This window comes from Euprymna scolopes, chromosome 46, assembly GCF_053919585.1.
Source record: "Euprymna scolopes isolate OS-2025 chromosome 46, ASM5391958v1, whole genome shotgun sequence".
Classification (NCBI taxonomy): Eukaryota; Metazoa; Mollusca; class Cephalopoda; order Sepiida; family Sepiolidae; genus Euprymna; species Euprymna scolopes.
The window spans coordinates 200014832-200030509 of NC_136527.1; positions in this window are offsets into that span (position 1 = coordinate 200014832).

Genomic DNA, 15678 nt, shown 5'->3' on the forward strand with positions numbered 1-15678 from the left:
ATCAGTCGGAAACAGCAGTTAGGAACTATATATAGATATTTTGTTATCTTCTCCGTTCAGCTCTATAAAGGTCCAAATCATTTGGGACTGTGACATCGATAATAAGCGCAGTTCTTTCAGGCTTGTTCCATCTTTTATGTATCACTAAGTCTGATTTTAAAAACATGAGTATCCCCGCACTTCAGTGTGAGTTTTCACTTTATAGAAAAAGAATATCCACACACTTTACAAGAATTTCTCATTTTTTCTGTTTTATTTTACTTCAGTCGAAGTTCTCAAAAATAAATGGTCTTAAAGGTTTACACTTGAAATATATGAGATGCATAGATATTCGAATGATCCACTTAAGTTCTTTATTTCTCAAACACTAAGTTAGTAAAGAAATTGTGTAGATAATTTTCCTCTCTCCAATGAACCATTTTCATACGTTGTAATATATCTTTTATTTTAGTCTCTTGGTCTTACTGGATTCCAGTACAAGTATTTATCTAGTCTGGTGGAATATCACTTGGAGAAGGTGCACCATTTCTCGTAAAAGGTAATATGGGTTAGCCATAACGAGGAGACCTTATTTGGGCAACGAATACTGTGTGATTTTGAATATTTGGTCAGGGTTTACTTCTATGGAAAAAGTATCCTCATGCACGGATGTTCTGACAAATCCCTGTATGAGAGATCTTAGACCCTCGGGGACAGTGTCTAGTAGGCATTCAAGTTCTCTCCCAGTTTTTTCACAGTGTGATTTCTCATATGCCTCACGAAATTTGATTTATCAGAACAAGAATATCCACATACATTACAAGAATGTGGCTTTTCCCCAGTGTGAGTTCTCATATGTATAACTAAGTCTGATTTTCGAGAACAAGAATATCCACATACTTCACAAGAATGTGGCTTTTCCCCAGTGTGAGTTCTCATATGTATAACTAAGTCTGATTTTCGAGAACACGAATGTCCACATACTTCACAGGAATGTAGCTTTTCCCCAGTGTGAGTTCTTATATGTATCACCAAATTTGATTTAACAGAAAAAGAATATCCACATACATCACAAGAATGTGGCTTTTCCCCAGTGTGAGTTCTCATATGTGTCACTAATTTTGACTTTTGAGAACAAGAATATCCACATACTTCACAAGAATGTGGCTTTTCGCCAGTGTGTGTTCTCATATGTGTCACTAACGATGATTTCACAGAAAACGAATATCCACATACTTCACAAGAATGTGGCTTTTCCCCAGTGTGAGTTCTCTTATGTGTCACGAAATTTGATTTATCAGAACAAGAATATCCACACACTCCACAAGAATGTGGCTTTTCACCAGTGTGAGTTTTCATATGTCTCACTAAATTTGACTTTTGAGAAAAAGAACATCCGCACACTTCACAGGAATGTGGTTTTTCACCAGTGTGTGTTCTCATATGTGTCACTAAGGATGATTTCACAGAAAAAGAATATCCGCATACTTTACAAGAATGTGGCTTTTCCCCAGTGTGAGTTCTCATATGTATCACTAATTTTGACTTTTGAGAATAAGAATATCTACATACTTCACAAGAATATGGCTTTCCCCTATCTTGTATATTCATATTTAAATTAAATTACTCCTGCAACAAGATTATCACTAATAAATTATAAACAATGACATTTTATCATGCCCTTTATTAGTTATTGATGCAAGCTAGATTTTATACTAAATAAACTTTAATTGTGTATCACTTTTCAGTTTTGTGATAAGAGATATATCTTAGTGTAAAGGTTAAAATATCATCTTTTCTAAATTAACAGATTTTTCTGAAATGTTAAATTCGATATCTTATGATTTATAAAACCATTAAACAAAAATTTCACAAATTTAAATATGTGTGATGTTCTTATCACTATTTGCTAAACAATCAATATAAAATAACTCTTCACAAATATATGTCTAATAAATAGTTGTGTGCAGCTGATTTTTTTTTAAATAAAATTTTGTTGAATAAATAAAATCCTTTTTTGAATAGAAACTTTTTTCTTTGTTGTCATTGTTTTTGTTTTGCGGTGTGTGCATGCATATACGCTTTTTTTCTCTGTTTCTCTACTTTCATAAACGAATTATCGAACCCATCCAAAACACTCGTTACTTTCTATAGCGTTCCAATGAACTGGATACATTTAATCTTTGTCAGTCACGTAAGGAAATAATTGTGCAAAGAATACTGTTTAAGGAGGAACATACTCCCTTAATATTCATTAAAAACATTCAAGCAGGAACATCTGCAAATAAAAAATAAATGAAATTTAATATTTTAATATCATTGTTTATTGTGTGCAAATATATTGTGGTTTATTTATTTATTAATGTTCTTGATATCAGTATTAAACTTTGTTCCTTCTGTTTTATCTATACCAAGTTGTTTTACTGTTTTTACTGGGTTTTCGATTTTTACGCTTTTTAAAACATTTTAATTCGCTGTAAAACTGCGTTTCAAAACAAGAAAAAATGAACACATTCTTATTTGATGAACTAATGTAAAGTCTGATGATTTCTTTGGTGTATGCCATTCAATGAAACACATGTAAGACGCAGTAATTTAAAAATACAAATGTGAATAAAATGTTTAATAAAGGAACATATCCTCTGAAAGTGTAAATAATTTTCAGTGAACGTAATAAACTGTTGCAATTTAAAGATTGCCTTAATTATAATCGAATATCTGTTTTAAGGAAAATGTGCGCGCGTGTATTAAAATTTTAATGTAATATTTACCATTGTTATAAATATATTTAGGTTCATCAGAAACCGTTTGTTTCTGCCTTCCTAAAGCACATGCATATACTGTATATATGAATATGTAAATTTATTAAAACTATGGACAATTTCTTACAAAGTCTACAAAGCTAAGATTACCATATGTATTTTGCATTGTGGCCAAATATGGCTCCGTGCAACAACCTGCATCTGTATTAAACTGTGTATTTTCGTAACATTACTCATAATAGCGAATTTTATACAACAGAATAAGGTTCTTATTTTTTTACTTTTTATTAATAAATTCAACAGTTTTTTATTCAACAAATTATTTCATCCAATGGTTTGTAATGCATTATTATCATTCCCATATTTTATTATACAAATGATATAAACAGTTTTAATAATCGATTATCGCAATTTATTTTTTTTCATTCAACAAATTATTTCAACGAACGTTTTTGAATGCATTAATCAGTTTTAATAATCGATTATCGCAATTTTTTTTGTTTTAATTAACATTTGATAATGCATAGTTGTATGCAAAAAGGCTCTCGAAATCTGTGAATGTTACAGAATTTTAGCAGTTATTTTAATTTTTATTAAAATAATTTTTATTTTTATTTTTGAAATTCAACAAATTGTTACTAGCATTCAACGAATTATTACAACCACGTTTTAAGCGTATTTTTATTATTCGTATATTTTTTATCTTCTTTATGATGTTTCATCCTAATTATTTTCACCTTGTATAAATTATTAATATAAAGTATTTATGCTGAAAGCTTAGTATGGATTTAAATATGTAAAATGAACCTATTTAACTCATCGTATACGAACTAAACTTTTGTCTTTCTTTTGTATTAATGTTGTATCTATAACCAGTCGATATTTTATTGTTCGTTAAACCTTTTTCATTCGCTTTAAAATTACGTTTCTTTTACTTTTTTTATTTGAATTTTAGATGTTTATATTTTTTAAACGTTTCTAATGAGCTTTAAAATGACATTTTCTTTTTAACCAAGAAAAAAGTGAACATTTTCTTTGATAAACTGATGAAAGGTCTGATGAGTTGATTGGTTTATGCAATGAAACACATGAATGTAATAAACCTTTGCAATTGTAATGTTTATTGAATATATACTTTATAAACGTATTTTGTTTTAAGGAAAATGTGCACGTGCGGGTATGTGTGTGAGTGTGTGTGTGTGAGTGAGTGTGTGAGTGTGTGTGTGAGTGAGTGTGTGAGACAATCTTAATGTAATATTTGTCATTATTATAATGAAAGAAATATATTTAGGTTCACCAGAAAACGTTTGTTTCTGTCTTCCTAAAGCACATGCATATACTGTATATAAGGAATACCTGATAACGGAATATGTAAATTCATCAACATTATCAACACTTACTAAAAGGGACTTATTTATTACCAAAAACGTAACTAATTAGGTTGGAAAACATAGAGTAAAATCTGTATATTAAATTTTCATTAGTTATTTCTTATTTTCCGTATATATTTCTCAAATTTAAAGCATATTATTCAAATTTATAGATTTTTTAAGGATATCTGTTTATCGTTAATTCATTTGAACATAGAAATTGTTGTTACTAAATGTGTTTAACTCATCATCAAGTTAATATTTAATCTTTATGTTGCTGGAAGTTGAGAGATAAAGTTTATCGCTAATTCATTTGAACATAGAAATTGTTGTTACTACATGTGTTTTACTCATCAGCGAGTTAATATTTAATCTTTTACTATTGGTTAAAACAAAATTGTTATTTAATAATTTTTTAATACACAATTAACATAGTAAGGATGCTACAAAGCCAGCTTAAATCTTGCTAGAAAATTACATAAGAGTATCCTATACGTTAACAAAGCTAAGATTACTGTTGTGAGTTTAGAGCGCTAGTGCGCATGCACACAAGATGTTTACAAATAGAACAAAATTGGCGCCTTTTCCCAGCTTAGTCGTTCGTTACCGACCATGTTGTTGTATCTGCTGAATTTTATGTTGAATAAAACCCTTCTAATATCTTAAAAGGTCTTTATTTTTCATTACAATTTATTCAACATAAAATTAAAAATTAACAGCAACAATGGATGCTATACAGAGACCTGGTAAATTCGAAGGATCGTCAGATACAACCGCTGACGAATGGAATCATTGGTATCGTACCCTCAACTGCATCCACTCTCTCATAGTCGCTCATCCTCAAAATCCTCCGAATAAGTTAAGTATTCTGATTAATTTCATCTCACCGAAGGTCTATTCTCTTATATCTGTTTAATGATATGTTTATATTGTTTAATGATATCCGTTTATCGTTAATTCATTTCAACATAGAAATTGTTATTACTAAATGTGTTTAACTCATCATCAAGTTAATATTTAATCTTTATGTTGCTGGAAGTTGAGAGATAAAGTTTATCGCTAATTCATTTGAACATAGAAATTGTTGTTACTACATGTGTTTTACTCATCAGCGAGTTAATATTTAATCTTTTACTATTGGTTAAAACAAAATTGTTATTTAATAATATATTAATACACAATTAACATAGTAAGGAAGGATGCTACAAAGCCAGCTTAAACTTTGCTGGAAAATTACATAAGAGTATCCTATACGTTTACAAAGCTAATATTACAATATGTACTGCTTATTGTTGCATACCCTCGAAGAAATTCCAGCAAAATCCCAACAGCCAGTCGTGGTTCTCTCCAGAATGTGCTGCTACCATAGCGCACAGAAATCATTTTTCCATTGCCCCTAACATTATAGATGTATTTAAACTAAAGCCGCTTTCAGGACTGCCAGCAACCACTGTAAAAGATAATAAAGAAGGCAAGAGATGTGTATGCTCAGTCTTTAAATCCAAAGTAGCTAAGCAGCAGCTAGGTTCCCATCAAATAGACAACAGGGTCCTGAACAGAAGTGTGTGCTCTATCCCAAACATAATCAATGGACCTGTAGCAGAAAACATGCTATGCAACATACAAATATCTGTAGCAGAAAACATGCAACATACAAATATCTGTAGCAGAAAACAAGCTATGCAACATACAAATATCTGTGCATGATGTTGCCAAGCTAATTAAGAACCTTGATTCCATAAAAAAAGCAACTGGCCTTGACGGCATTCTAATTTTAGTGTTGAAAAGGCTTCAACCAGAACTAGCTCCCAGACTTATAAAGCTGTTTGAGTGTTGTCTTAAGGAGAATTGCTTCTTAACACCCTGGAAGATCTCATCAGTATGCCTTATATTCAACAATTAAGGTCATTGGTTATCTTCCTCTCAGTAGAGACCTATGTCTCCTGTGTGTCATGAGTAAGTTGCTGGAATCTGTGTTTAGTAGATAAGTAGTCAACCACATCAGCAAAAATAAAAACATCTTAGTGACACTCAATATGATTTCCGTTCTGCTAGATGTACATCAGATGTGCTACTCGTTATATCTCATAGGATTAGCGAATCTATATTCAAAAGCTTCTCTTGACATATCTAAGTATTTTGGTAGAGTATTGTATAAAGGCCTACTTCGCAAGATTTCAAACTATAGTATAGCTGGAAATGTCTTCTCAATTATTAAATCATTTCTCTCTGATAGGCTCATAAGAGTAGTGGTTGATGGGCAGAAATCAGAAGCTCTCAGTATTAATGTTTGGACCATCTCTCTTCTTGATCTACATCAATTATCTCCCAAAACACATACTTACATCATTTGTAGACATTTATGTTGACAACACTACCATCTATGGCAGCACATCAAAGGCAATAAATGCTCAAGTCCCCTCTGATTCCCTCTCCTCTTATCTTGAGTACATAGTCCAATAGGGAAAGAGGTGGCTGATTACTTTTAATGCATCTACAACCAAGCTTCTATCTTTATATCATTAACGCTCTGATCCCCATCTGGCATCAACTGAAATGAATGGCTCTCGTCTTGGGGAGGCCTCATCTTTTGACATGCTTCTGGGCTTGACATTTACTTCTCATCTGAAATGGAACATGTACATCAAATCTGTTGCCAAGGTCGCTGGAAAAATGGTGGGATCCTTCTACCACCCCAGTAGATATGTCACTCCTGATGCAATTCTCTATCTATATGAGAGCCAAGTACATCCAATGATGGAGTACTGTTGTCATATCTGGGCAGGAGCTGCTAGAAGCATCTTATGATGCCTTGACAGACTTCAAAATAGACTTTGTAGTTTAGTAGGGGAATCCCTTTTCTTTTCCCTGCAACCTCTTTCCCACAGAAGAGATATTGTGAGTCTGTCTCTGCTTTATCATTATTTCCATGGCAAGTGCTCGTCTGAGCTCCAATTTATTCCCCCGCCAACCTTTCATGAAAAACACCCGTTTAGATGAAACCACTGTCAATAATTTTACCAACTCTTTATCTGTGCCTAAACCGAAACATATTCCCTAAACAAAGCATCGTTCTTAGAACTGAACGCCTGTGGAACTCTCTTCCGTTCGTCTACAATTTTGTTGTCTTCAAGTCCAACATAAACAAATTCTTGATGAACCGTCCCAATAAATAATTAAATTTACCAAATTTCTACTACTAACGATTACTAAGAAATTATCCCATTGACTACTGTACATTTAATAACCCTTATCCTCGAGTGGCCTATGGGCCTTGCCTAGTCGTGACCTTTTCTTTAAAAAAAAATTATGAACAGCTTTTTCTTTTCAATATAAAAAATTCTTCTTCTTACATCCTCCAATAATATTTTCAGCCTTTCTGTTTGACAAAGTTTCATATTTTGAAGAAAATATTTGGAGCAACCATTTATTAATTCAAAGGTTAACTTACCCTTTGATGAGAATAAGAACCATTTTGAAACGTTCGAGCTTATAGGACTTGCCTTTTTTAAGTTGAGCATAAAAACAGTAAAGACTGGTGCTTAAAAAGGAACGTATGGTATATGTAATTATTTTATCTATCAGTGATAATTTAGGGAGAAGAGAGTAAAAGATTGGTAGACGACATTGTGAGAGATGCGGCACTTGGTGAGTTAAATGCAAGCTAAAACTTATTTATAAAAATTTTAATCAAAGTTATGGAGTATAACTCAATCCCTACACAAAATAATACAGAATTTTTGTGAAATTATTAAACGGATCCTGCTGGATTCATATTGACACATTACTTACGAAAAAAAAACAGTTAATTAAACTGCAGAAGCACCTGTTAAAACTATACAAGTTCTATAATTGAATACCCTCTAAAAATGTTCAAAATAAAAAATAAAAACGAAAAACAACACAAAAAATGCTTACGTTAGGCAAAATGGCCGCCATTGAAAACTACTAGAGACAAGATTGGATTATGAAGATGTCGATAACTTAAATACTTTTTGCCGGCCCCAATTCTGAATGTGATATTCGTTCATAACACCCGGGAAAACCTATAAAATGCATATTTTAATGGTAAGTTGTACATTGGTGTATTATCGATATTGACAAAAAAAAAACAACTTATATTACAAAGAAATGTTACCCAATGCAATATAAATTAATTTCTTCCAACAATTTTTGTTTTTTATATATTTAACATATTTTTAAGTGTTTATTAACTTTGAAAATTACTGCTGACGACTCCGTTAGAAAAATGATTCGCTGACATGAGTTGGTCATTTTGGGAGTTCCGATAATCGCTCATGAATCGAAAATTAAATCAAAAACTTGCAGAAATAAATCTAATATATGTCATGGTGACACTTTTTGCAAAGTTTTGTTTTGCCTTATTATATTTTAATTATATTTATTGTTTATTAAATTGCTAGTTGAAAGTACAGAATAGTTAATATCACATGGACTCCAACCCCCATCACAAAAGAGTAATAAAGAAAAATCAAAATGTTCCTCCTTGTACCACCGCCCAAAAATATGAAACTGCGAACATTGACAACATGTCTCGTCGACCGGTAATTTGTGAATATGTTAAAGTTATGAAGGAATCTAAAATATTTCAATATTTTTTTGTTTTGTTTTTTAGTTTCTTATTTACGGATTTTTTATGCGAAAACAAAAAAAAAACAGTATATTTTAATTTCTAGTTTAATTTAATATTTTTTTATACATTAAGTTTATTCTAATTGATGATGGTCAATAAATGGGTGCTCATTTCATGTAAACTTTATAAAAGAAACTGATCAACATTAAAATAGCAAACAGAATTCGCTAGCGACAAAATAGGTAAGACAGACAATAAACAGATAAAAAATTTAAAATTTAAAACCATATTGAAAAAAATCAGTTTTTCTGTTCAGTTGTTTAACAATTTGATAAACTTCGAAATAAATTTTTGTCATTATGGAAATTGCTCAGAAGTCAAATAAGTTTTACTAAAATAAGCATTATTATTATTATTATTATTATTATTATTATTATTATTATTATGATTTTTTTTTCTTTTTTTTTTTTTTTACTAAATAAGCATATTTACCAAAATATAAATATCAGATTGAATAATATATTTAAGGTGATTTTATTTTTTTAATTTAGAATTCATATTTTTTTATTCACGTTTGTTATAAAGAATGGTGGAATCAATAAACTTATTTAAATTTTTAAGATTAATTTAAAAGTTAGTGATTGAATAGTTTTATAAGCGTAAAAAAGATGAAAAAACTAACCTTTCATTCCAGGAGTTCAGGACGAAAAAAAAAAAAAAATCGGGATGAATTCGTTATTTTCTTTTTGTGTTCAAAACAGAAAAGTTGTTTTGTTTAAGATTTCTTTAGTAAATTTACCGAACTTTTGTTTTGTGTGTTGAATTCATTAAGAAATAACATATATAAAAATATAAAAGAATCAAAATTAAAAGATGAAAACCACGATTTAAACGTGAAATTATTTAAAGAGAAAATCAACTGCTTAAGAAGAATGAATTTAGGTCATCGTAATAAACCGGTGTAATCATTATTTTGTTCTTTGTGTAAAAATGTTCGTTCATTGTGTCGAATTGTTTTCCTATAAAGTTTATATTATCTTTGTTCATTCTGATACAAAGAAATCAATAGATATATTACAAAAAAAATCAATAGATATATAAAAAATTAAACAAAATTAAAACGTGAAATTATTTAAATAGAAAATTAATTGTTGAAAACAAAAAAAAATTAGGTCACCGCTTTTAAACATAAAAAATATATTGCTTAAAATCCGAAAAACGACATATTTGAAGAAAAGTTAAATGCGATATTCGTTTTCAGCATAGTCGAAAACTTCAGAGTCGTCATATTATGAGAAAATGTTAAGAAGGAAACCAAGTTAAAATTTACTCTTTAAACTTTAAATTTATAAAAATAGTTCTACCGTTTAAAATTATAAAAAAACTTTATTTATATTGTTTAAGCTTTAAAAAAATGCATTCTGTTTATATTCTTTTTTTAAAAAAGTGTTTTTTAAAAATAGTTATAAATTAAAACAGTTCTGTATATATTGTTTAAAATAAATAACAGGTGTTTATTCTTATAAAAAAAGTTGATTTCATATTTTTTTATTTTTGAAAAATTCGACTTTGTTGGAAAACATATACGAAATAAGAAGAAATAAACGAAAATAGCAATGCAAGAACACAAAGAAAAAAGAAAAAAAAAAACAAATAAATGAAATTGAATTGAAGTTTAAAAATTCCAAAGTTTATTTTGGAAAAACTGGTTGCTGCTTTGCTTCCCAAAAGCAAATGTAAAAATTAGCACATTAACAAGGTTACAGAAATAATATAACGAACAAAGTTCAAATTCAATTGAAGTAAATACAAAAAGAAAGGAAGAAATATAATTTGAAATGGAGAGTCGAAATTACACTTCCCAAAGGGGGGGGATTCTCGTTTCCTTTAAAATAAATAAGAAAGGCTTACTTGAAAAAAGGGATTCTGAAAGGGGGGGGGGGGAAATAACATGCAAAGAAAAGTTCGCAAAATTTTTTTCATGTTTTTTTCTCTTCTCTGTCCTTTTATCGACCTTTCTTCAAAACAAACAAAACCTTCAAAAAGGTTCAAGTGTTGGCCTCTCTCTCGCCTGAAGATTAGAGTCCGAATTAAAATTCCTTTTCTCTGAAAAGGCTGTAAGCTTTTTCTTCTTCTTTTTCTTCTTCTTCTTTTTATAGTCGTATGGTCACTAATACGATGGAATTCCCCCCACCAAAAAAAAAGAATCTTGCTCTCAAAAAAACTACCACTTGTTATTATGTGGGATAAAAAGCCAACAGACAGTACGTACACTTTATACACTTTCTCTCTCCATGAACTGGATTGACATTCACACTCTTTCTCTCTATATATATGCAACTGGCCCCTGAGAACACCTTCGCGTAGCTGACTGCTAACTGATGTCAATCCTCTATCCTTTTCTTTGTCTACACGATGGACTGCCATTTCTCGTTCCATTACATTACTCACTTCTCTTCTCATGCGCGAACAAATGATAGTGACCCGAACGTGAGATGAACACACATTTCTTTTTCTTTCTACACCACCAGTCCCGCAACAAACGATGGTTACACCCGCGCGGACATAAACACATGTTATATCTAAAACATTCATTCTTTCAACAGTAAATAAACGACGTTTATCTTATCCATCAATTATCCTCTACAGATGTCTTCCTTGAGCTAAAACGTCTCGTTTCGTCTCCTTAATATAACACATTCGTACTAATAATATTACAAAAAAAAGTACAACATGGTGGCAGCAGAAAAATTCGGTTATGGAATATTTCTGTAAAAAAAAAAGAGGGTAATCCTTACAGCATCCGACAATAGCTCAATCGTCTAACTGGCAGAAAAAAGGGCGTAGCCATGTGTGTCCAAAAAAAAAACGCAATATTGGATTTTAACGCGTGAACTGTAAGTTGCCTAATTAAAAAAAATCGTATGTCTTTCAACCCTATATTGTTTTGACGATACCAAGAATAATGTCGAATCGTACAAGTGAACCACATATGTGCTGGGAAACGACTAATTTAGTGGAATCTTTCAAAGTTTTCAAGCAACAGGCCGCTATTGAAAACTACTAGAGACAACATTGGATTATGAAGATGTCGATAACTTAAATACTTTTTGCCGGCCCCAATTTTGAATGTGATATTCGTTCATAACACCCGGGAAAACCTATAAAATGCATATTTTAATGGTAAGTTGTACATTGGTGTATTATTGATATTGACAAAAAAAAAAAACTTATATTACAAAGAAATGTTACCCAATGCAATATAAATTAATTTCTTCCAACCTGGACAATTTTTGTTTTTTTATATATTTAACATATTTTTAAGTGTTTATTAACTTTGAAAATTACTGCTGACGATTCCGTTAGAAAAAGGATTGGCTGACATGAGTTGGTCATTTTGGGAGTTCCGATAATCGCTCATGAATCGAAAATTAAATCAAAAACTTGCAGAAATAAATCTAATATATGTCATGGTGACATTTTTTGCAAAGTTTTGTTATGCCTAATTATATTTTAATTATATTTATTGTTTATTAAATTGCTAGTTGAAAGTACAGAATAGTTAATATCACATGGACTCCAACCCCCATCACAAAAGAGTAATAAAGAAAAATCAAAATGTTCCTCCTTGTACCACCGCCCAAAAATATGAAACTGCGAACATTGACAACATGTCTCGTCGACCGGTAATTTGTGAATATGTTAAAGTTATGAAGGAATCTAAAATATTTCAATATTTTTTTGTTTTGTTTTTTAGTTTCTTATTTACGGATTTTTTATGCGAAAACAAAAAAAAAACAGTATATTTTAATTTCTAGTTTAATTTAATATTTTTTTATACATTAAGTTTATTCTAATTGATGATGGTCAATAAATGGGTGCTCATTTCATGTAAACTTTATAAAAGAAACTGATCAACGTTAAAATAGCAAACAGAATTCGCTAGCGACAAAATATGTAAGACAGACAATAAACACTATGGAAATTGCTCAGAAGTCAAATAAGTTTTACTAAAATAATAATAATTATTATTATTTTTTTTTAACTAAATAAGCATATTTACCAAAATATAAATATCAGATTGAATAATATATTTAAGGTGATTTTCTTTTTTAAATTGGGAATTCATTTTTTTTTATTCACGTTTATTATAAAGAATGGTTGAATCAATAAACTTATTTAAATTTTTAAGATTAATTTAAAAGTTAGTGATTGAATAGTTTTGTAAGCGTAAAAAAAATGAAAAAACTAACCTTTCATTCCAGGAGTTCAATACGAAAGAAAAAAAAAAAAAAAACGGGATGAATTCGTTTTTTTCTTTTGTGTTCAAATCAGAAAAGAAAGTTGTTTTGTTTGTTAAGATTTCTTTAGTAATTTTACCGAACTTTTGTTTTGTGTGTTGAATTCATTAAGAAATAAAATATATAAAAATATAAAAGAATCAAAATTAAAAGATGAAAACCACGATTTAAACGTGAAATTATTTAAAGAGAAAATCAACTGCTTAAGAAGAATGAATTTAGGTCATCGTAATAAACCGGTGTAATCATTATTTTGTTCCTTGTGTAAAAATGATCATTCATTATTGAAACGCGTCGAATTGTTTTCCTATAAAGTTTATATTATATTTTTTGATTCTGATAGAAAGAAATCAATAGATATATAAAAAAGTAAAACACAATAAAACGTGAAATTATTTAAATAGAAAATTAACTGTTGAAAACAATTTTTTAGAGCAGAACGTCAAGTTAATTTTCAGATCACACGTTTTTGTTTACAGAATTACTCGCAAAACGAAACAGAAAAGATTGATGATTTTCTTGCGAGCTACAAGCTGCAAGCACACAAATGTAAATTCAGAGGCAATTATGAGTTGCAAGAACGGTTGATTGAACAAATAATAATAATCGGAACGAAACATCCGGAGTTGCAAAAGCAACTACTGAGCAAGAAAGAGGTCATGTCCTTACAGGAAGTACTTAACCTGTATAGAAGCTATGAGGCTCCGATTAACTGAATGAAAACAACGGCTAAGCTGCAAGGGAAACTGACAAGAAGATAAACGGGATAAAAGAAACATGTGGCAAATGTGTGCTTCTCAATCAGCATGGAAATTGCCCCGGTCGAGGCAGCACTTGTTCAGCATGTGGTCGCTAGAATCACTAAGATGTGCCAGACCAAAAGAGCCAAGAAAAAATCGGACAGACAGCCACAAATAGACATGCCAAAGACAAGAAATTTGTACCAGCACAGCCTACGTCTAAAAATCGTTAGAGCTGTATTAATTGGTTGATGAATTTTAGAATATGTCATTTTATTCAATGCAGGATCACAGGAAAAAGGAGTTCTCGGTCAGAAGCATTTGCCACCCGAAAGGTCATACTACCAAACAGGAAAGATGTTAGCGAACTGAAGATTAAAGTGGACAGAGGTGCGGAGATAAATACACTCCCATTACGTGCATTCCAGCAAATGTTTCTGGAACATATGGACCAGAATGGATATCCAAACCCAGGCACAAAGAAGAAGGAAACGGCAATCCTTACTGCGTACAATGGACCGAGCATCCATAGTACGGATCTGCCTACAAAGATACATGGAGATACGTGTGAGATTCTATGTAGTATTATTATTACAAAGATACATGGAGATACGTGTGAGATTCTATGTGGTAACCGCTAATGGGCCTGCCATATTAGGACTGCCCTCTCTTCAAGGACTAAAGTTAGTCACTTTGCACTGTTCCGTCGAGAATACAAAGTTTGTAACAGATGCCCCAAAATCACACCTCAAGTAACACTACAGAAGATCTTATGGAAGCATACCCGGACCAATTTGACCGGATTGCCAACTTCTTAGGGGAATACCACATCGTGCTTCATCCGAACAGCTGTCCCATGATTCATGAACCTAGGAAATGCCCCATCTACATAAAGGATGAGATAAAAACAGAACTGGATGAACTAATAAATCAACAGAAAGGTTGCTGAGCCAACAGATTGGGTGAACAGCATTGTATATGTGTGCAAGAGACATGGCGGACTTCGCCTATGTTTAGACCCTAAAGATTTAAACAGAGACATCATGCATTGTCTCCACAAATCCCCAACCATGGAGGAACTCTCGCATAAATTCTCTGATGCAAAATGTTTCTCCTAGCTAGATGATAACAATGGCTACTGGTCAGTGAAACTCGACAGGGAGTCACAATTACTGACGACCTTCAATTTCGTCATCAACACATACAGGATGTTGTTCACCCAATCCGTTGGCTCATCAACCTATCGGATTATTTGTTGGTTTACAAGTTCATCCAGTTCTGCTTTTACTTCCTGTAATCATGTGGATGAGTCATTCCCTAGGTGTATGAATTATGGGATGGATGTTCGGACGAAGCACGATGTGGTGTCCCCTGAGAAGTTGTCAATTCAGTCAAATTGGTCCGGGGTACCCTTCCATACGATCTCTTGTAGAGTTGATTGGGGTGTAGTTTGTAGTAGTAACTGTGGCATCTGTTGCGAACTTGGCCATCTCGACAGAACAGCAGTCTGTACATCTCCATCAACTGTCCTAAGTTGTGACCATGTTCCTCTTTGGTCTTCCCATTGATGATCACGTCATCAGTTTGAGCTAATGATCCAGGACACTTTTCGATTATCATGTCTATCTTTTGTTGAAAAACATCTGGAGACATGACTAGGCCAAAGGGCATTCTTTTGAAACAATATCGGCCGAAGGGTGAATTGAAAGTCGTCAGTAATTGTTATTCCCTGTCGCGTTTGACTGATCAGTAACCATTGTTGGCATCTAGCTAGGAGAAAAATTTTGCACCAGAGAGTTTGTGCGAGAGTTTCTCTATGGTTGGGGATTTGTGAAGATATTGAATTTCTACAGATCCCTGTTGTGCGATGCTAGAACCAATGTACGCAGTAAATATTGCTGTTTCCTTCTGAGTTGTTCCTGGGCGTGGATA